Consider the following 21,309-nt stretch of genomic DNA (forward strand, 5'->3'; position numbering starts at 1 on the left):
AATTTATTTATTAAACAATCTCCCAACTTCTGTGGTTTGCGGATGCTGAAAAAGGGACAGAAAAGGAAACATTTCTTGACTCCGGTAAGTAGCACAGTATTACAACTTTATTCCAAAGCCATCATCAGAGACATTATACATAATATAAATCCTAATTTTATTTATGATGCATGATTTGAATATGATTTGACGACCGCACTACTCCGCCACTCTACCTATTGAGCTACCAAGCCCACAGGGATCGGAAACGAGTCAAATCTCTTAAACCTACGTATGGACGAAAAGTTCTCGCCATGATAGCAATTACTGGATGGCGCCGTGTTTCGACTTTAATCCAAAGCCATCATCAGAGAGATTATACATAATATAAATCCTAACACGTCCATACGTAGTTTTAAGAGCATGGTAGCTCAACAGGTAGAGCGGCGGAGTAGTACCCGAAGGTGCGAGTTCAAATCTCGTCCAAGTCACATGTTTTTCATGTGCATGTAAAATAAACAACACATTTTGCTTACGTTTTTTAAAAAAAACTGAAGTGAACAATACTTGAATGTTTTGCCAAATATTTAGTCTCCTTATCATGCCAAATATATGGCTCATTAGAATGTCTAAAAACATAAAATTTATTTTAATAATGCTATTCCAAAAAAGATATTGTCTTTAAAAATTTCTACCAAGTTGTCAGGCATAGAGCCCCTAGAAACCCCCATTCAAACCTCTATGTAATGAGTTAAGTTAGAAATTCGGTACTACAACGGACAGTTCATAGATGTAGAAAAGCTCAGACTTCAAACCATGCAAGTTTATTGTAACACAAACAAATTCATTTTTTGAGAAAAAACTCAAAATTCTTTCGGCCAAATAATGAGCAAAATTATCAGAATGAAAATTTGCAATTAAGCACAACTTAATGCGATTAATGTTTATTAGGCATTTCACTAGACTATTATCTTGTGTAAGTACATGAAAGTATATGCAAGATGTGCTATATAGCAATCACCAGTAGCATTGTATTTGCCAATACAAACAGAATGTAACCAACATGCCTTTAATCATATATAATTACATGAATGTTAAAATTGGTTCATGTGTCATGCTTACTGGTTATGATAAATATCTTTTCGTATGATCAAAGCTTGTTTAAATGTAAATCTGAAATAATTAAGTTTAGAAATTATAATGATCACCAGAAAAATTACCTAGTAATTATGAAAAACACTTTGCTGTTTTGCCAAATTTCAAGGTTAATCTGCATACATAGGAACACATTTTTACTTCATAGAAAATGCTTTTCATACATCAATAGCCCTTTGGAATTTATGGCAAACAATCTGGTATGAGCCGTAGATCAACACACCTTGACATCTCACATGAGGTGCTCAGTTAGAAAAGGGGACAATATGTGACATGCCACAACATTTCATGTATGTGAAATACTCAGGTTTAATACCATTCCAGTCACATTGTCAAAATAAAAATCTTCATTTTTTTGACTCTGAAGATGACGACCGCTAAGGTTGTCGAAACGTCAGTCAACAACAACAAAAAACATTCCTTCTCAGGACTATACCAACCTGGACGATCTACATTTACAAACATGTAACGATGCTCCCGGGTTCAAACCATTTATTTTATTAACCATTTTAGAAGCATCAATCTGCTTACCAAACGCCATATTGACATATATCGCATCACATACTCGCATAAATTGACTTTGATATTTTAAATTCATTCATACACTTCAGTTGTCGTTTACTTACGATTTTGGATGTAAATGTCTCCTGAGAAAGCTCAAAATAATGTTGGCTTGCTTTTGAACATCAATGACTGAAATGTCGCTCGCGAGATCGTCTTTGCCAAGCATTTACAATTCATCCATAAATTTTTCATCCCCTGAAAAAGTTCACAGTTTGGACAGCAGCATTCATGTAAATATATGAATTTGTGAAAAATTTCCATAAATTCCATATGATTGTAGTTTAGTTTCTATCTTGCTTTAGAAAATTACGATGAAACGATGAAACATTCAATTCAGACAGTGAGCTTGACTATGTCAGTTCAGTTGGCTATCAGTCGAAATCCGTCAAACCAATCACAGTAAGACAAAAATTTAAACGAACCAATTACACGATAGCAATTGGACACTCTTATTGGTCCGGCCACCCCGCTTATCGGTCGAGATTATTCCAGATCGTCCACTGATCTGGCTATCAACCAATCAAATGGCTTAAAATTTCTTGAACTCCGTTATCGGTCGAACCAGTCGAGCCACCCCGCTTATCAGTCAGCCAGTTAATATAATTCTATATATGTTTTTATCTACTTATCTGTTTACTAAGGTGGTATTTGTAAAAGTTTTCATACATAAAACAGAATTTTGACGATGAAATCCAAACGATTACAGAACGAAAATTTAATGATAAAAAAAATTGTAATCATTACGTTTGATAAATAATTTTTGACTACAAACATCAGTCGCATGACTGATTTGACTTACCCTAGATCCGCCCCTGTAACACGATACTTTAAGAGTGTTTCTACAATTAAGTTTTATTTTGAAGTTATTTTGGTCCAGTCCTGTTTGTTCTTCACTTTATCGCTCACCAGACATGGCGAAGCTGCCAATTTTTATCGAGTTTTGCATCCATCTTGTATTATGATGAAGGCATCAAGCTAAACTCTCCTGATTTGAATTGAGTTTACCTCCCACAAATGGGGCAGAATTTGTTCATATTTTTTTTTGAAAATATGAAGGGAAATCATTAATATGCATGAAAAATGAAATATATTATTGTCTCATCTCACCAAATCCATACTTGGTATGATTCTAAGTGATTCACAAATTCACATCGGATGCATTGATTACAATGAAGTTGAATGTAGAAGAAGCAAAAATAGATGGCAAAGAAATTCTTTGTGTCTTATGAAAAATTATTAGAAATCAATAAAAAGAATTCTTTAAACAAATTGTAAACAAATTTAAATTGCTCATGGTCAAGCAACCTAGTCAAAGAAACAAAGTCTGTCTTGAACATGTGACATTTTTAAGTCTTTCATTAATATTTTTTTACCAAGAGATAAAAAGAACAAATTCAATAGCTTGATGTAAAATACAAAGATTATTAAGTGGTTTATAATTTAATTCCCAAATGTTAGTTTGTACATATAAATACTTAGTATTGGCAGCTGTAAGTTGTTTAAGCAAAACAGAAGAGTATTAGTGCTCGAAGGGGTTAGCATTTTTGAAAAATTATATCTTGTTCATGACATATATTACACAATTCCAAAAGACTGTAAGTAATGCACAATAATATCTATAGAACTTGATAAATTTCTTCACCTACACTGTCAATTAACTATTTTGCCTTCATGCAGCAATAGACACAGTGTTGTTGTCAGAGAAACCAATGCACTTTAATTTCCAAGTTTGTAATTTCAATGGAAAATTAATGTAATTCTGTTCAGTAATAGATCCAAGGTTCTGCCAAGCAGTTTACAAAATACAAATTTCCAAACAACAGTATCATGGTGTTTTGAATTTTTTTTTGTAGCTCTCTAGTTCAACATACTTTCTTTATGAGTTTTCAGTAGATTTATCAGGTAATGACAATACACTTATGATACTGTTGTAAATTGTCATGTCAAGTTATGTAGTGTGTGACTGTGTCATATTATAGATTATAAGATATAACGGATATTATGCTGATGTAAAATAGTATAGTCATGTTAAGAGAACACTTCCTCACCGCAATGCGTCATTGCGGTAGGATGTAGGTAGAAACGGAATGGCAAAGTTTCGCGTCATATGTAAACGCCCAAATACCACTTCCGAATTATTATACATAAATATAGCTTGCAAGCGTTGGTTCGGGGTTGGGAAAAGTTAACGTTGTTGGTGTAAGAACTGGTCATACAAATTTGATGAAGTAGAGTTGTATTGCACAAGGCAATAAATTGAGAAAAGGTAGTTCTAGGATTGACGGTTGTCCGTAATCTTAACAAGATCAAATTTAATCATTCCTTAACGCGAAGAACCAACGCTTGGAACGTAAAATTGTGCACAACACTGTAAATATCTTATTGAAGTGTTAAAATTATATATTCAAAATACAGTCCCATCGTTAGTGTGAAGTTTTAGAACAGTGAACCAGCACTTCGCGCAGATTGTGCGAAACGTGGTCCTTCGAGCCGGATCTAGTAGCAGAATTCAAGAAGTACACAGAAATAGGATACAGGGTTGTTCACGATGTCAGAGCTGACAAGAAAGCGACAGTCGAGGAGTGGGCACAAATCGTACGCCACAAAAGTTGTGAACAAGGTGAGAAGTATGGTAAACGACAATGCGCCATTAAGGAAAGTCGAACTGGAACAAATGCGGCTTGTACTCGTACAGAAACTAGATACAATTTCGAAGTTGGACGATGAGATTCAGAGCTTGTTAGAAAAAGATGAAGATATTGCGGCAGATATTGACGGCTCACCGGAATACGGCTGCGAAGTTTTGGGTGCGTTAGCCGAAATCAACGAAGCGCTGAGCACGATAGAGACAAACAAGCGAAATGAGGAACTCGCCAAAACATCGGCAAGTACGGTATCCAGTGGAGCACGCTGTAGAGTAAAGCTGCCTAAACTGGAGGTGAAAAAGTTCTCGGGCAAGATACAAGATTGGCGTGAATTCTGGGACTCTTTTGAAAGTTCAATTCACAACAACGGCGGATTGTCTGAGGTCGACAAATTCACCTATCTGAGGGGACCTGTGGAGGAGCCGGCCAAGTCAGTAATTTCGGGATTTGCGCTGACTTCGATCAACTATTCAGAAGCCCTGAAGGTGTTAGAACGGAGATACGGAACGAAATGATGTTGCAAAGGGCACATGTGAATGATATGATGAACCTAAAGCCCGTGTACAACGAGAATGATACGACGAGGCTGCGCAAGTTCTTTGACGCCGTGGAAGCGAATTATCGAGGACTCGAGACGTATTGCGAGATAGTCGTGCCCAATCTTCTAACAAAAATACCGGACTCATTAAAACTGACGATTACCAGGGGAAGAGACTACTTAGAGTGGGGCATGAAAGATTTTGTCGACGCGTTGCAAGTCGAAGTGGAGCTGCGGGAATGCCACAAATTAGCAGTGGGGAGAAGGACGAAGATCAACGAAGAAGACGACGGGAACCAGGAACAGCTAGCGGATTGCTTGCGAGCCGCAACAATCGATTGTTTGCCAGCCGTAACAATCGATTGTTTTGCGCTTTCTGCTGTGGAGAGCACAAACACGAAGAGTGCAAGAAGATAACAGGACGGACAGAACGTATGCAACTTCTTCGTAAATGTAAAAGATGTTTTGTTTGTCTAAAGAAAGGTCATTTAGGAAATGATTGTCGTGCACGTACTAAATGTATTGTATGTCGGGACGGTCATCCTGTGTCTATATGTGACAAAGGAGAGAAGGATGAAAAACAGAGTGGTAGCGCAGAGAAAACAGAGCAGGTAAATGTGAGTAACGTGCATGTGAGTACAAAGACTAGGGTAGCCTTGCAGACTGCGCAAGGAATTCTTGTAGGTCAGAATAGGAAGAGAGTGCGAGCTTTTGACTCGAGAAGTCAGAAGTCTTTCGTGACAAACGGGGCAAAACAAGATGCGAAGCTTAATGTAGCAACGCGGGAATGGCTAGAGGTCAACACTTTGGTGGTGGATCAAATGAAGGTAAGATGACAGAGGTCATCAATTGCGAGGTCGCATCAGTTAGGGGTAATTGCAAAATTCGTTTAGAGGCATTAGTGGTTCCACGTATTTGTACGGTAAAAAAATGAACATATTGAGGTGGATAAGGAGCAGTATTCTCATTTGAAAAATTTGTTTTTGTCAGATGTAAGTTTGAAGCAGGAGATGTTGGAAGTGGATATTTTGATAGGAGATAATAACCTTTGTGCTTTTCAGAAAGGAGAAATAATTAGAGGCAAAAAGGATGAGCCAGTTGCGATTGACACTTGTTTACGATGGGTTGTTAGTGGTCCACTGAAAGAGAGCTCGAAAATCAAAAATGCACACGTTAATTTAGTTTCGCAGACTGCAACGGAGAATACAAACAGCATAAACAGGCAGGTGAACAAGTTGTGGGATTTAGAAACACTTGGGGTCAGGGAAACTGACGATGTGCACGAAGCCTTGTTAGATAAAATTGAGTTTAGTGGGCATAACTACTCTGTTAAATTGCCGTGGAAGCAGGGTCATGGGCATTTACTAAGTAACTATGCCAATAGTTTAGTACGCATGAAAATTCAAATTAAGCGTTTGTCAAATGAGCCTGATTTGTTAAAGGAATATGATAAAATTATTAGGTATCAACTAAAAATGGGAGTCATTGAAAGGGATGACGAGTCAGAACCGGGGATGAATATTCATTATCTTACCCATCAAGCGGTGATACGTAAAGAAGCCAAAACAACTAAGCTAAGAATAGTGTATGATGCATCATCAAAGGAGGGTAAGAAAGGGACTTCCTTGAATGACTGTCTTCATGTAGGACCATCATTAACAACGTTGTTGTTTGACATATTAATCAGATTTAGGGAGAACAGAGTGGCCTTGGTAGAAGACATAGAGAAAGCATTTTTGAACGTAGAAGTAGACAAAGCAGACAGGGATTACTTAAGATTCCTGTGGGTTAGAGATGCGACTAATGCTAATTTCGAGGTTGTTGTTTACAGGTTTTGCAGAGTAGTGTTTGGATTAAATGCTTCGCCATTTTTACTCAACGCCACGCTTAGGCATCACATAGCGCAATTTGCAGAATCACATCCATTGCTTGCTCAAAAATTGAATGAAGGATTTTACGTTGATGACTTAGTTTCGGGGGCAAAGCGCACACGAAACGATCGATTTATATGAAAAGGCGAAATTTAGAATGTCTCAAGGCGTTTTTAAGTTAAAGAAATGGATGGCAAATGACGCAAACGTGCGAGCGCATATAGAACAGCGTGAATGCGTGAATAATGTCGTGCAGGCGACAGATCCAGACGATGAAACATTCACACAATGGAGTTTGGGAATCCAAAATAACGATGATTACGCAAACGTTTTAGATATAAACTGGGATTGCGACAATGATCTGTTCATGTTCGAGCTGCAAAAGTTTGTAGGAGACTTGGGTGACAAGAAGTTAACTAAACGAAACCTGCTGAGCGCACTAGCAAAGATATTTGATCCGCTAGGATTAATTAGCTGCGTAATAGTTTTGATGAAAATCTTGTTTCAGCAGCTGTGCGTAGAAAAGATTGATTGGGATGACGAGATAAGCAGAAAGTACGCCTGTCTATACACTGAATGGATTGAAGATATAAACCGTGTTAAGACTATTAAGCTAAGTAGATCAGGGGCGGAACTAGCACCTTTTTAATGGGGGGGGGGCTGGGGATGAAATTGCCCTGCAAGGACATAAGATGCCCTGCAGATCATATGGAACAGTACTTACACTATATATTTTTGTAATACATGTTGTATTTTTGTGGCAGAACGCACTTTAGCGTACTATTAAATCTTTAATGGCAGTTTTCGCATCTTTGCAGTTGCCCAATTTTTTTAAAATAATATTTAAGTCAACATTGTCCGTAAGATCTTTTTCACATGCAAGAACGATTAAGTCATTTAATAGCGTATCTTTCATTGTGGATCTCAGGCAGTTTTTGACAATCTTAAGCTTGCTGAAACACCTTTCATCTTTTGCCACGGACACTGGAGCGGTCAGCAATAGTTGATACGCCTTGCACACCGTTGGAAAGACGTTTTTGTGTTTGAAAGCAAATAACGCAACGTTTTGAAGGGATTTAGGTTCTGATTTAAGTTGTGATGACACAATATTATTGAAAATTTCCAACTCAGACAGCAGTATTTGTGCATCAACATCTTTTAACGCCGGTGGAAAAAGACTACACATCTCATTAACTGTTTCAGCCATCGGCCTTTCTAGCAGTAGCTGTAAGCTCTCTCCAAGAGGTTTTATTTTGTCGATGCAATCTTTAATGTTATCGGTATACTTGGTAATAAGTGAGTCTAGAACCAGATACATTTCCTTTCGGTAGAAATCTTTAAATGATGTTTCTGTTGTTATTTCGGAATGCTCGCCAATTCGTTTGGGTGGCTTTAATACCGATCACAATAAATACCAATCACATTTACACATTTGTTGGTTTCGGGTTTTTTGTTTAAATAATTGCTACTACTTACCATTCATCCTTGACTTTCTTCGTTCGTAAAATAAACTATACAAACATTAACTACTACAAAGCTTCAATCAATTTAAATCAACAAAATTTATCCTAGTGTTTGTGTTTACTGATGTAAAAATATAGTATGGTCACAGAATAGATACATACAGAAGCGCCACTCGATGTCGGAACCTTTGATGTTCGTGTCCCCAGCATCCGAGAACTTTACACGGCGGCCATGTTTCCAGCCAGATAAATGCAGCCAGATCGCAATGTAATTTATAGTGCCAAGGACAGGTTTTTAACCAAAAACTAAAATAGTTCGGCACATTGGCAGTTTTTTGCGTTTTTCGAGTAGAGACAGTAAATCGCAGCGAGTCTTCTATGTCTTATCAGTCAATTCGATATCGTATTTGAAAAATAAGTGTTTGTAGAAACATTCAAAGTAGAACTTGAATACGGACGACATGTCGTCTGTCCTGGCTGTTCATCAAAGTTCTAGAGGTAAGGGTCAGTTTATTTGCCTGTGTTTTTTCTTGGACTGTGAATAAACCTGCTCGGCATTAAATTCTTCAATTTTGTTTAGTTTAAAGATGTTTGACTTTATATATTTCCGACATTTCCTTTTGGTGGTAAAGTCATGATTTACAAATGTGATCGCGTAATAGATACGCATTCGGACAAAAAGCTTTAACAAATAATCATGTGGGAACTCTGTACATACATCAACTGGTGGAATTGCCTGGAGGACTGTTAATATATTTGCCCCAACGTTGGAATTTTCGTTGTAGCAGAAAAGCAATTGACGAAAGTATCTTCCAGTGTCTTTATGTATTCTAGCTGGGACATTCAACTCACCAAAATTCTTACTATCATATGCTTTGAAATAGCAGAAAAGCTGTTGATCACTGTCAAAATCATTTGATGTCAAAATTCTCTTGCATTCAATTCTTTTATTCTTAGTTTGAATTTTTGTTTTTGTTTTCTCTTACTACGGGTGTTATTTGAGAGATTGGTTTGTTTGACCACTGAACTCTCGTTTTGAACACTCAGGTGGATTGTCTAAAGAAAATTTGCGGTCATTGAAAACTTTGTTAAAAATCTTAATGTAATCTAGCTGTTACAAAGTGTTTTAATTAAGTCAGTATCAACAACTTTATGTACATGGTATTGCATGTCACCAACTAACCTGTAACATTGGCTATTTCTTCATGTCGAGATTTCTCAGCTGTAATCAAATTTTTTGTAATCATTCAGTTCTCCTGTTTCTTTATCTACTTCATTCTATGTAGCTTGCCAAGTGAATTATGTGTATAATTTTAAGAATTCTTTTCCTCATTTTGTAAAAATAGTGTTTCATTGTTTTATTTAAACTTACTTGAAATCTATTGGAAAATAAAATGTGAAAAATTACTTATTTACCTGATGGAACATATTGAATTTCTTTTCTTTCAATTGCCCTTCGTTTTTTCCCAATTTGGGGTGGAGGATTGGGAATTTTGAATAGAGTTGGCTTACTCTGAGGATTTAATCACTTCTTTTCCATGCTGGTGAGCATGCAGTCCTCAAAATGATCTGCACACAGTTTACAATCCTTGTAAAAATATTCTGCACTTTTGCCCAAAAGATCTTCACGACGACAATTGCTTACCCATTCCTTTGATCTAAAATACAAAGAAATGCCTAAAAACTTAATTGCCCATGCAGCATTAAATAAAACATCCATAAGACTTGCAAACAAAAATACCCTTACCTCTCCATATCCTTTGAAAACGAAAAACTTAAATTCAGGACGAGTTCGTTTGCTTTGTGCAGTTGATAGCAGCACAATGAGTTCTTGACCCACCCTTTAGTTTGTTCTCTTTTGCCATGAAATATTTGTGTATGAATGACACACAGAAAGTAGCACATAAAACCTTGCAATAACTGTATAGTTTTCCAGCACAAAATGAATGATGGTCCTGGTTACTAATTAAACATGCAATTCACAGCAAAACTTTCCAAGTTTTCTATTAAAAATGAGTAAAAACAACTTTATTGAAACATATACAGATTTGACAAACAAGATGAAATTACAAAGTTTCATTTACAATGATGCAGATGCAATGCAAAATAACAAGTCAAAAACTTGAATTCAAACATCAAACATAGAAGTACTTTAATGTTTATAAAGATAGTCATCCACATTCTAAAATAACTGCGTCTTCATCCAACAGCATTCTTCGTGTACAGTAGGTCGTGTAATTTCTGCTATTTAGTAATAAATCATTGACCATTCTATTAAGAAAATCTATGTAGAAAATAAAAAGAAAAATAATAAGGCAAAATACATTAAAACCTTTATTAGTCCTAAACGACAAATGTACTGGGAAATTGTGTTGAGTTCGGAGTTACTCGCCATATCTCTTTCTTAGTATACTCTATACCTTCAGTAACAACCACGAGTGAACTTAATGATCGAAATGATTTTCATTATTTACAGAGCAGTATTTATAGTCTTTATTACAAACAACAAATATTATTATTACCGGAGTAGTTCCTCTGTTTAAGCTATATATGGTACATAAGGCAATTTAAATAACGTCAATAACTGTTCCTTGGCTCTTAGCCGGAACCATACATTGATAAACTAAACCGCATACTATTTCCTTAACATGTTTTTGTGGTTTATGAGCATGACTCAACAAATTGCCTTTCGCAATATCATACACGTTGATCTCGTAACCAATACAATTCAATGAGAGAAACTTATAAACCCGTAGAATATGAATGACGAACGTATATTGTATTAAAACTATTTCTTACCTTATTTCCTTTATATCCTGCTAAAAGGCATTAAAATTGTTGTCCATATGTGAATCAAAACCCATCAATTTTATGAAAACAACTCTCCATAATACTAATCTATATACATTCTGGCCAGTTTATCTGGCTGGAGTAATGGCGGACGCAAAGATGCGCACTTAAGAACTGGGTACAAGTGGGGACAGATTTTCGCCGAGTGTCGCTTCTGTATGTATCTATTCTGTGGTATGGTGTTTCCACTTAAGATATAAAACTTCAATAATTTTACTTACGAACACTTCGATCATGATGCATATCTGCTTTTAAAATGTCCGCCAAAACAAGAGGAAATTTATAAACGGAAGTTTCCTTGATGCGTATCGTTTACCGTTTTCCGTTCTTACCCATGAAGTGCAAATCCAGCTTAAATTAAAACTGAACTATATTTTCAAATTATGTGGATAACTGTTCGCACGTATCCTAGTGTTTAGTTTTGTAATTAGCCCTAAATTCAATCGTTGCCCTGCAACGTTAACATTTTGGGGGTCCCCCTATCCCCTTTAAATTTCGCCCCTGAAGATGCATCTATAGTGGTGTGAAGGGCAAAATTCAATCTTGTGAACTTCACGGGTTTGGTGATGCAAGCGAGAAAGCGTATTGCGCGCTAGTATATTTTGTTTGTCGCACGAGTGTTGGAATCTTTGTGAAATTGTTAATAAAACTAGGGTTGCGCCGCTGAAGAAGCTTACTATACCGCGCTTAGAACTAATGTCCGCGCTGATGTTAGCAAAGTTAATGGAATCTGTGCGGAAAGCTTTAGTAGGCCAAGTAGGGAAAATAGAAGCAAGGTACTGGTGAGATAGTATTACAGCATTATATTGGATTCAGAATCGCGGTGAGTGGAAATAGTTTGTTAGACATAGAGTAAATGAAATCTTAGCAATAACACAGAAGGAGAAGTGGGCACATTGTCCAGGAATGGAAAATCCCGCTGATTTAGGAAGCAAGGGAGTGTTTGCGTCGAAGATACAAGAGCAATCACTTTGGTGGACAGGACCAAGGTGGCAGCGTAGAAAGAGAATGGCAGCAATCAGAGGAGGCGTAACTGAGGAGAGTAAAGAAGAAAAGGAACTGGCACTATTAGTAGTAGAACTAACGAAGAAATAGGTATTCAGAACGTGATCTTTATAGAGAGGTAGTAGAGGGAGAAGTTATTCCGGGTAACGGCATGGGTCACACGATTTGTGAATTTGATCGCCAGAATCAAAGGAAACATGAAGATTTAAACTTCACGGAATTAGGGATTCAGGAGATGTAAAGCAGAAAACTTTGGTTGAAGGCTTAACACAGGCTAAGGAGGATAAGTTCAAGCAGTTAGAGGTACAACTCCGTAGAAGATGAGGGGCTACTAAAATGTCAGGGTGGAGGAAACGAAGTTTCCAATGTTATTACCAAAGGAAGGTCGATTAACGGAATTAATAGTTGAGCATTGCCACAAAAAGGTACATCATAGCGGAGTTAGGGCAACTTTAGCAGAGATAAGGTCAAGGTTCTGGATTCCACAAGGCAGACAGAAGGTAAAATCAGTTCTCAACAAATGTGTCGTGTGTAAGAACTTAGAGGATAAACCATAATAGACCTAACGAAGGAAACCTTCCGGCATTCAGAGTAGAGCGGAACCATTTTCGAAGACAGGGTAGATTTTGCTGGACCACTATTTGTGAAGAATACATCATGGGAGACAGACAAAGCATACATCGCATTGTTTTCCTGTTGCGTAACTAGGCCCATACATTTTACTTATTTCTTCAAATAGGTAAATATTAAATCTCTGGAGATTTATTTTTCTCTGCAATTGAGTTCCATAGTAAATTTCAAAAGACTCAAGTCTGCATAGGTTTGTAAATGAAAACAAACAATATTGTATAGGAATTACTTTAAGTAACCTTTTGTGATGTTCTGAAGTGCAACTGCATCAAATACTTGTGTTGTAGCACATTTTGATTTTGAAAGATTGTTATATGTAGTGCGGTGTTAGAAATCCCGTTGCGTCACCTGAATTTTTCAGGTTAATGAGACAATTGCTTAAATTTTCCAGCAAAGTGCGAAGATCATATCTTCATTCAATATTTTGATTTTGTTTATTGATATATGAATTGGGCAAAACAAATAACCATCAAAACACTGCTTCCAATGGTGTTTATAATTCAATTGTACTTTTAATACTTCTACCTTCTTTTTGCTTTGTTTTGTTTTTTTTTATATTTGCAATACAAGTGCACAATTTGAATGATTAACACAGTTTTCACCTCAATAATAAATTTCATAAGCAGTTGGTAGCGCATTTTGTTCTCTGAGTATCCACATCTGGTGTTTTGTTCATACAAGAATGATGAAGTGCAAGTAGATATGTTATAGCAAGGCAATATAACCAAATGAATTAAATACCTTTAGTTATTTTCTTATGCGCATGTTATTCTCTCCTTTTTTTGTGCAAACCAGCGCAATGTTATTCTCTCTTTTTTGTGCAAACTTTACAGCACAATAAATTCACCAAATGGCCATCCCAGTACTCAAACAAGTCAGCGTTTGATGTTTTCATCCATTTTTACTGTAATTTTTCTGGTAGCTACATCCTTTCGACGAAGACGGCAAGAAAGACAAAAGTGGAAAGAGAATAACCGAACATACATTCGCTTTCTGATTATAAACAGCAACATCTTTGATGTTTGCTACGATAAAAAACATCATATTTATGTCATATTACAAGCAATATGTAGAAGCCAAAAGAGTAGTATACAAAGCGTGCCGCTGGCGCACTTCACCTTGAGACCTAGTATACGTAAATCTAAGCGCCTCAGCCCTAGTTCGCCTACGTACTTGTAATCATGCTAGCATAATTACTGCAAAGGTCAAACCCTGGACAATGGCAGGAGTCAAAGACGGCCGGCCCACCCCACCCACGCGGCCGTCGGGGTCATTATTTAGAAGTAGCGTATAGTAGGGTGCGTGGTAAAATGAATAGGGAATCCAAAGACAAGAGCAAAAAGAAAGAAGAGAAAGTTGAATAATATAATAATAAGACAAAGAGAAGAGCACCTTAAATTACAAACTAGATTATTAGAAGCGGGTTATATAAAATTAGAGTATATATAGAGTTGACAATGAACACTGTTAGAGAGATTCTGCAACTATTTAAAACAGGGTGTTATAAGGAAGAGCTTTAAACTCATTTCTTGAAGCTTTCCAACCACTTGCATCTACATCAAGAAAGTTGCTAATTTAGCTCCACCTAAACCTCTTCCGGAACAGTGTAAGCGCAGACTTATTAGGCCTAATGATGTAGTCGAAATAAGACCACGTGTTATAACAAACTCTGTAGGTTGGGAAGCTGCATATGGAAATATATGGGACCCATCGTTAATAAACTACGCATGTTGGTTTCTAAGTGCAATTCCTCCAAAAATTAAAACTCCGACGCCTCCGGACGCCGGTTCACCTCCTTTGCCAAACGGGAAGTGTTCTTATTCAGTTCTAGATGATGAAGAAAAGCCTTCGGATTCATCTAGCGCTTCGTGTAGCAAATCGTCATCAAACAACCATTGAAGATTCGGGTATTATACTTTCTATAGTGAGTGTGATAGTAACTCTAGCAGTTCCCATCTATTGAACAACTAATGTTGCATCAGCAGGTAAATCTACATCTATAAAATCGCTATAGCTACATTCAGAGTTAATATCACCAATGCAATGTGTTTTTGTTTTACTTAAAACAAGTAATTTGCTATGAGTTTGAAGTACTCGTAGCGCTCCTGCACTTGTAAAACAGTTTCCACTTAATGATATTCGATAGAATTCAGCGGTTTTGATGGTGATTGTAGAAGAATCTTCTTCACCTTTTTCACACATCGCGACATTGGTCCAATCTGAACCTCTTTTTCCAGTGACTGAAGTACCAACTTGAGTATACACATCTACTGGAATTTCTAGTCGCTTTTTATGTTTTTCACGTCTTCTATGATGTTTTACACGACGGGCGTGGTGTTTTTTTGCCGGACGTAGCAAAGCTTCGAGAGCCTCACGCGTAGGTTTATCTACGTCTGAATTTTTCCAAGAAGATATGACTGTTTTTTCAGCACTAGAATTATATTCTAGTTGGAATTTTTCAAAATTTTTCTCTCTATTTTGTCGTAAGTATACTTCTACTGCTCGGCGAAAGAGATCGTTTGTTGATTCAACTTCATGAACCGAAGTTTCAGCTGCGTTAGACATTTTAATGTTTGTGTGACAAGACACAACTGAAGTAATAAACAATATAAATATAAAAGGAAATTATTGTCTTTTAAGAATATTCTAAATAGTGTACCTGATACGTCCATTTAATAGGTATTGTACTAACATATGACATCAATTTTTTACTGTTATAATGTACGAAACTAACATAAGGCCCCAAACTTTGTTCAAGCACAGTAGATCTAATGTTGAACCACTCGTTTTGAGAGAGTTTAAACCAAATAATTAATAATGCTATTTTATTTCATGAGTGTTTTCCATTAGGAAACGTTACTAAAGTTACATTTACTCTGCTCATACCTGGGGTAAAACCAGTAAAAGTTTTAAAGACACTTTAGTTTTACAGTTGATCTCTTTGTCTCCTTTAAGCCCATCAGCTCCTGGTTGTCCTAAGGTCCTTGACGTCTCGAAGGCCCCTAAGGCCCCTAAGGCCCTCGAGGTCCCTGCGGCCCCTATAGACCCCGGCACTCCTCTAGGACCTGTTCGACCTCTAATGCCTTATTGCCCTTGAAGTCCTGCAGAGCCTCCCAGGCCCTTGAGTTCCTGTGGCCCGGGCGCACCATCGCTTCCATTGGTCCCATCATCCTGTCATCTTCTAGGACCCTCATCACCTTTTCTCTCCTTTTGGTCCTCTAGGACCTGTATATCCTTGAGCCCCCGCTGCCCTGTGTCCTTTTATCTCCCTAGTTCTTTGGCCTCTAGGCCCTGGTGGTTTTGTTTTCCAGATTCATAAGCTCCACTGATTGCTAATGTTGCCATTAGTTTGATCGATGTTTCGTATGATGAAACGTTTATATACTTACTATAAATAATAAAAATTTTTATTAACTGAATTTATATTTGACGCGAGAGAAATCTATGACGAGCCTCCAGCCAGACCTGCGATTTTTGAAAGCTTGAGCTTCACCTTCACGGCGTGCTTTCAGCAGCGGCGGAAACAGCTTCTTCTTTTTCACGCTCTAATCTCTTATTTGTCTTTTTCATCACTTTGAGTAGAGCTGCATCGGCAACCTGTTTCTTATGCATCGGAGCGTCGAATTCATCTTGAATAACGCGTTTACGCTCGTTAAAACGCCGCATTTGATCTAGAACCTGTTCAAACTTTTCATTTGAGACTCTGTCACTGGAGCACGTGACGTAATATCACCAACAGTTATCAGAATCGTCGCAGCAGCTTGGGTTATGCGGTCGTGTTTTTAGTGTTTTCTCGCTTTTACAAACAACACGCCCAACACCTGAGATCAACCCGCCAGCGACAGCAAGAGCTTTAAGAGCGGCCTAGCAACTCACACCAGATAGAGTGAGAGCAAAGCTCCAGTTTCTGTGACGACTGTAAAGGCACTCGATGCAGCAGATAAGGTGTCGAGTGTCAATAATGCGTGTGTATTTCTTACGCACCTTATGACGAGTGTCACGCTCTTGGCGGAGCTCTGCCTTAATGTTTGAAATGTGAACAAGGCGGAAGTTGCTCATTTCGACTGATGAACGGGGTGAAAGAATGTCTTCTACCCCTTGGTATTCATATTCACGTTTTAAATCCGATATATCCGTGGTACTGGCCTAGGAACCTCTACTGGCTCGGCTGGAGGTGCGCTTGCAGTTGCCATTTTTATGGCAGTACTATATAGATGCAGGAAAAAATTGGTCAGTTATTATATGTTATTATATAATAATTAGTTTGACAATTAGTCTGATGATTAGTCTGATGTGATATGATATCATATGGCACTCATAAATTTCGACCCACCGACCGCTAAAAAATCAAAGCGCCACCATTGGATGAAGCCCAAAAGCCATTATCTGATCGTAGGCCCTACTAATTCCGGTAAAACGAACCTTTTAATTAACATGATTATGCGTTGGCTTGATTGTCCTAAATTAACTATTTACACAACAAGTCGCGACCAGAAAAAATATCAGATTCTATCAGAGTTCTACGAAAGCATCGACCTGGAAGAATGTGTTGAATTAAGAGAGCCTGATGGTGTAATTCCAGTAGAGGAGTTGGACACTAATCCCGAGACAGTAGTCTTTGACGATATTCGCCTGATTCAACAAGCTTAAACCCAATCAAAGTATTTCCCTAAATTAACTATTTACACAACAAGTCGCGACCAGAAAAAATATCAGATTCTATATTGAGTGTTATTGATCTGAACATAAATTTGACTTAAATTAGCATTATCAAAGACATGAATACTTTGTTCTTGATTGTTAAAGCGTTCAGCGTCTTGAAAGCCACAAAGATGTGAGTTGGTAGCTCTTCACTACTATGTGTTGTTACAAACCACGATCCAATGGTCTGATTAGGGCCAAATTGTTTTAGTAAATACGAGTTTGCTCGAAATACAGCATGCGTGTGTATCCAGCGACCAACTTGCTTTCTATTATAGTCTGCACTGATTGAAGGCCTGATGAAAGGAACCCAAAGCGAAAGATGATTTATCTTAAATTTTCCAGCACCAACCACATCTGCTCTATGAAGTGTTTTCAGCAGCTGCGAGTAAGGTTCAAAGTAAACTTTACACCTAAGAAAAGCCGAGTCAATGTCTTTAGAAGCCCAAGATGTCGGAGAGGGAAGCATCATGGTGACGTCTTTAGCACCGGCGCAAAGCTGGCGGCGAGCAGCAAACCCAATTTTGAAGTTAGGGTTTTCTGTTGCGTAAAGATCTAAGTTAAAGTGTTGCCGAAAGAGGCCGCCAGTCACATTAGTAGCATTAGGCACACCAGCAGCTGGAAGAAGCTGAGCGTTGGTTCTGTTCACAAACATATTAAGATTAGATGCCCAGTCCAGTGTCGCGGCACCAGAAAGCGCTTGTAAGTGCTCCCGGACGAATCGTCCGATGCAGTCAAGCTGCATGATAGTGTTGACAATTGGAGCAAACTGATTAAGCTCTTCAACAACAATCTTGTTTTAACTTGGAGCTGAACTGTTAGACAGCCACCATTTGCTAGAGCGACGTTGTCGTCGTTATTATAAATAGCGCCAGCGTTTGTTACTACACGACCCCACCTCAAGGACGGCTCTGTGAAACCACAGAAGCATGTTATTCTTCGGTGCTTACATTAACATGTTTTGTCGTAATCTTGATCGCGGGAGCAATTTTCGTGATACTGAAGACGCTCAATAGAGCGATGGACAACAGGCTCGTCAAAGAGTGGAAGTGCAGGAGATATAATATCCGCACTCATTGCTATAGTTTGTACTTCGTACAGTATATAGATATATCAAAAAAATTTTTGTCTGCTATTATATCATAAATATTTAATCCAGCAGACCTTTTTAAGCGTACATCATGCCATTACCAGAAACTAAGTTGCTTAGAATACTTAAATCTCGAGAAGTAAGCTGTTCTAGCAAGACTTTTAGCGCGCGATACCAGCGCTCTTCTAGCTTCAGAAGTCCCAGCCAGCTCATTAAGTTTAGATCTAGCTTTGTTAAGGCGCTTTGCTACTTGCGCGCCTTTTGCAGTACTAATACCAGCTTCAGCTCCAGCACGAGCCACTGCAGATGCACGGGATTTAGCTTTTCTTTCTAGCCACTTCTTTAACATCCCCGCGGGCGAGATCGGCAACAAGACTGTTTACGTTTTCAGCGAGAACTGCTCTTTGCAGTCGATATAACAGCCTTTGGCTGCTGTAGCTGTGTCACGAATTGCCTTTTACCAGCCGCCACAGCCACATTCTTGATTTTGGAGCAAACTTACCTACGCGAGATCCGCTGCAGCTGCGGATCTCCCCACTAAATAGCGCACCTTTTGCTTTACCAGCAAGGCCCACGAGGTTTCAATTAATGACCCCCGACAAATTTCCGACGAACTATACCACGTCTACTTGCTTAAATTATCATTATTACATTATATATAAACATATAAAATGAGCCTTTATAGTAAAAGGCTTTGAATTGAATCCGCTTATGAGCGTGTATAATTACATTTTCGGGCGTAGGTTTAAAGTGTAAGTAACTTGCTCACCATTCAAATCGATTTCATTTCCTGATTGATCAGTAATTTCCATTCGCACCCGAGTAAGAAGGCTATTTAATATACCACTATAAATTCCGTTTACTATTTGAATTAACAAGCGAGCAGTGGATGGAGTTTCTGTATATCTGTTATTTTAATTCGATTCTGACTTAAAGTCTCTCCTCTAGTAATATCACCTCCATCCACAGAAACCCCAGAATAGGGCCTAAGCTGTTATCTACATTAAAAGAAACTACAAGGTCACCCTTAATAGTAATAGCAGATTATGATGTAGGAGTGTTTACTGAAAGCACAAATGGTGGATCACATCTTGCGATCTCATCTAAAATGCGAACTTTACCCCACAATAATTTCATAGCATCTTCAATAGCTTGATTGATGTGAGTGTTGTAAGTGCCTAGAGGTATTGCAATCGTTTGCCATTGAATTACATTTTGTTGAGCTCTCCTGTGCTTGATCACTACCATAGTTTCCGCTTCTAATCTCAAACACTAGTTGATTGTTTTAGTAGTGATATTTTCCCACGAATTCCTAAAACTAGCTTCAGTAAGAGCCACTTGGTATTTTTGTAATTAATTAAAAGTATAGGGGATCAAGGATAATTGCAAAGTCATTTTTTCCACCATTCGCAGAAATGGCTCTTTTGAGTCTAACTCAATGGTAATCATCTTCTAATCCTTCAGCAGCCATTACTACTTATATCGACAATGAACAATAGCTCTGTATAATATATAAGAAGAAATTTTAACGCACGTATTTTTTGTAATCTTTCGGTAATAACTTTTCGGTATCGTACCTTCTAGCAATTTTGTTAGAATCGCTTCAATATCGTTTTTCAACTCACGAGAGTCATTACCAGCCTCTACAGACTTGCAGGAAAGGTGAAGTCAGTCGATAAACTCTGATGGGTTATTATAATAGTGCACTCCAGTTCCTGTTCGTGTTGTTTTAAAGAGTTGTCTGGGGCGACTTTTTTCTTTTTAAGAATTTTTAACGTTCGAGATTTTTTACATAGCTCTCGGTTAGCTGGAGAAGCGGTTTTGTTGTGAATGGCCGATAGATTTTCCAAGATTTTCAAAATTTACGTCGTTTATATACTCACCAGCCTCCACCGATCAAGCAAATTCGAATTCTCTATAGCCTTCCAAGATGATTTGTCTTTTGTTAAAAGGACTAGATCATCTAGCCGTTGGGCAAGCTGCTGTTGAGTGTTCTCAACCGCTTGAGTGACTTCTTGCAACCCTTCAATTTCGTTGTCTTGTTTCTTTGTTAATAGCTTCTGCTACAGATTTTTCAGCATTAACAATTGGTTCAGACGCCCTTTCAAAGAATTCTCCTTCGTGCTGTCGAGACACTTTGAAATCGACTTGGCGCCGCTTGAGTTCCGCGCGGTTTTTTACAAACTCTTAGACTACTTTTTCGCAATCAAGCCAATCAAGCCAAAGCATAATCATGTTAATTAAAAGGTTCGATTTACTGGAATTAGGGCCTACGATCAGATAATGGCTTTTGGGCATCATCCAATGGTATACCGATTTTTAGCGGTCGGTGGGTCGAAATTTATGAGTGCCATATGATATCATATCACATCAGACTAATCATCAGACTAATTGTCAAACCATTATCATATAATAACATATAATAACTGACCAATTTTCTCCTGCATCTATATAGTACTGCCATAAAAATGGCAACTGCAAGCGCACCTCCAGCCGAGCCAGTAGAGGTTCCTAGGCCAGTACCACGGATATATCCGGATTTAAAACGTGAATATGAATACCAAGGGGTAGAAGACATTCTTTCACCCGTTCATCGTCGAAATGAGCAACTTCCGCCTTGTTCACATTTCAAATGGCATTAGAGCCCGCCAAGAGCGTGACGCTCGTCATAAGGTGCGCGTAAGAAATATTACACGCACATTTCGACACTCGACACCTTTATCGGCTGCATCGAGTGCCTTCACAGTCGTGACACGAACTGGAGGTATTGTTCTCACTCTATCTGGTGTGGGCGATGGCTGGGGCCGCTTTTGAAGCT

General features: G+C 38.1%; 2 long non-coding RNA genes across 2 annotated transcripts; one reads left to right on the forward strand and one right to left on the reverse strand.

The window, feature by feature from the left end:
- Positions 1-5,264: 5,264 nt before the first annotated feature.
- Positions 5,265-7,552, forward strand: LOC124439955. Its single transcript, XR_006946509.1, has 2 exons — positions 5,265-5,328; positions 7,088-7,552. It is a non-coding gene; the product is annotated as an uncharacterized LOC124439955 (long non-coding RNA).
- Positions 7,553-9,552: 2,000 nt separating this feature from the next.
- LOC124439960 lies at positions 9,553-10,013 on the reverse strand. The gene is made up of 2 exons (XR_006946511.1): positions 9,963-10,013; positions 9,553-9,873 (listed from the first exon to the last, which is right to left on the reverse strand). It is a non-coding gene; the product is annotated as an uncharacterized LOC124439960 (long non-coding RNA).
- Positions 10,014-21,309: the final 11,296 nt, after the last annotated feature.

This window comes from Xenia sp. Carnegie-2017, unplaced genomic scaffold (assembly GCF_021976095.1).
Source record: "Xenia sp. Carnegie-2017 unplaced genomic scaffold, XeniaSp_v1 HiC_scaffold_1, whole genome shotgun sequence".
NCBI lineage: Eukaryota > Metazoa > Cnidaria > Anthozoa > Malacalcyonacea > Xeniidae > Xenia > Xenia sp. Carnegie-2017.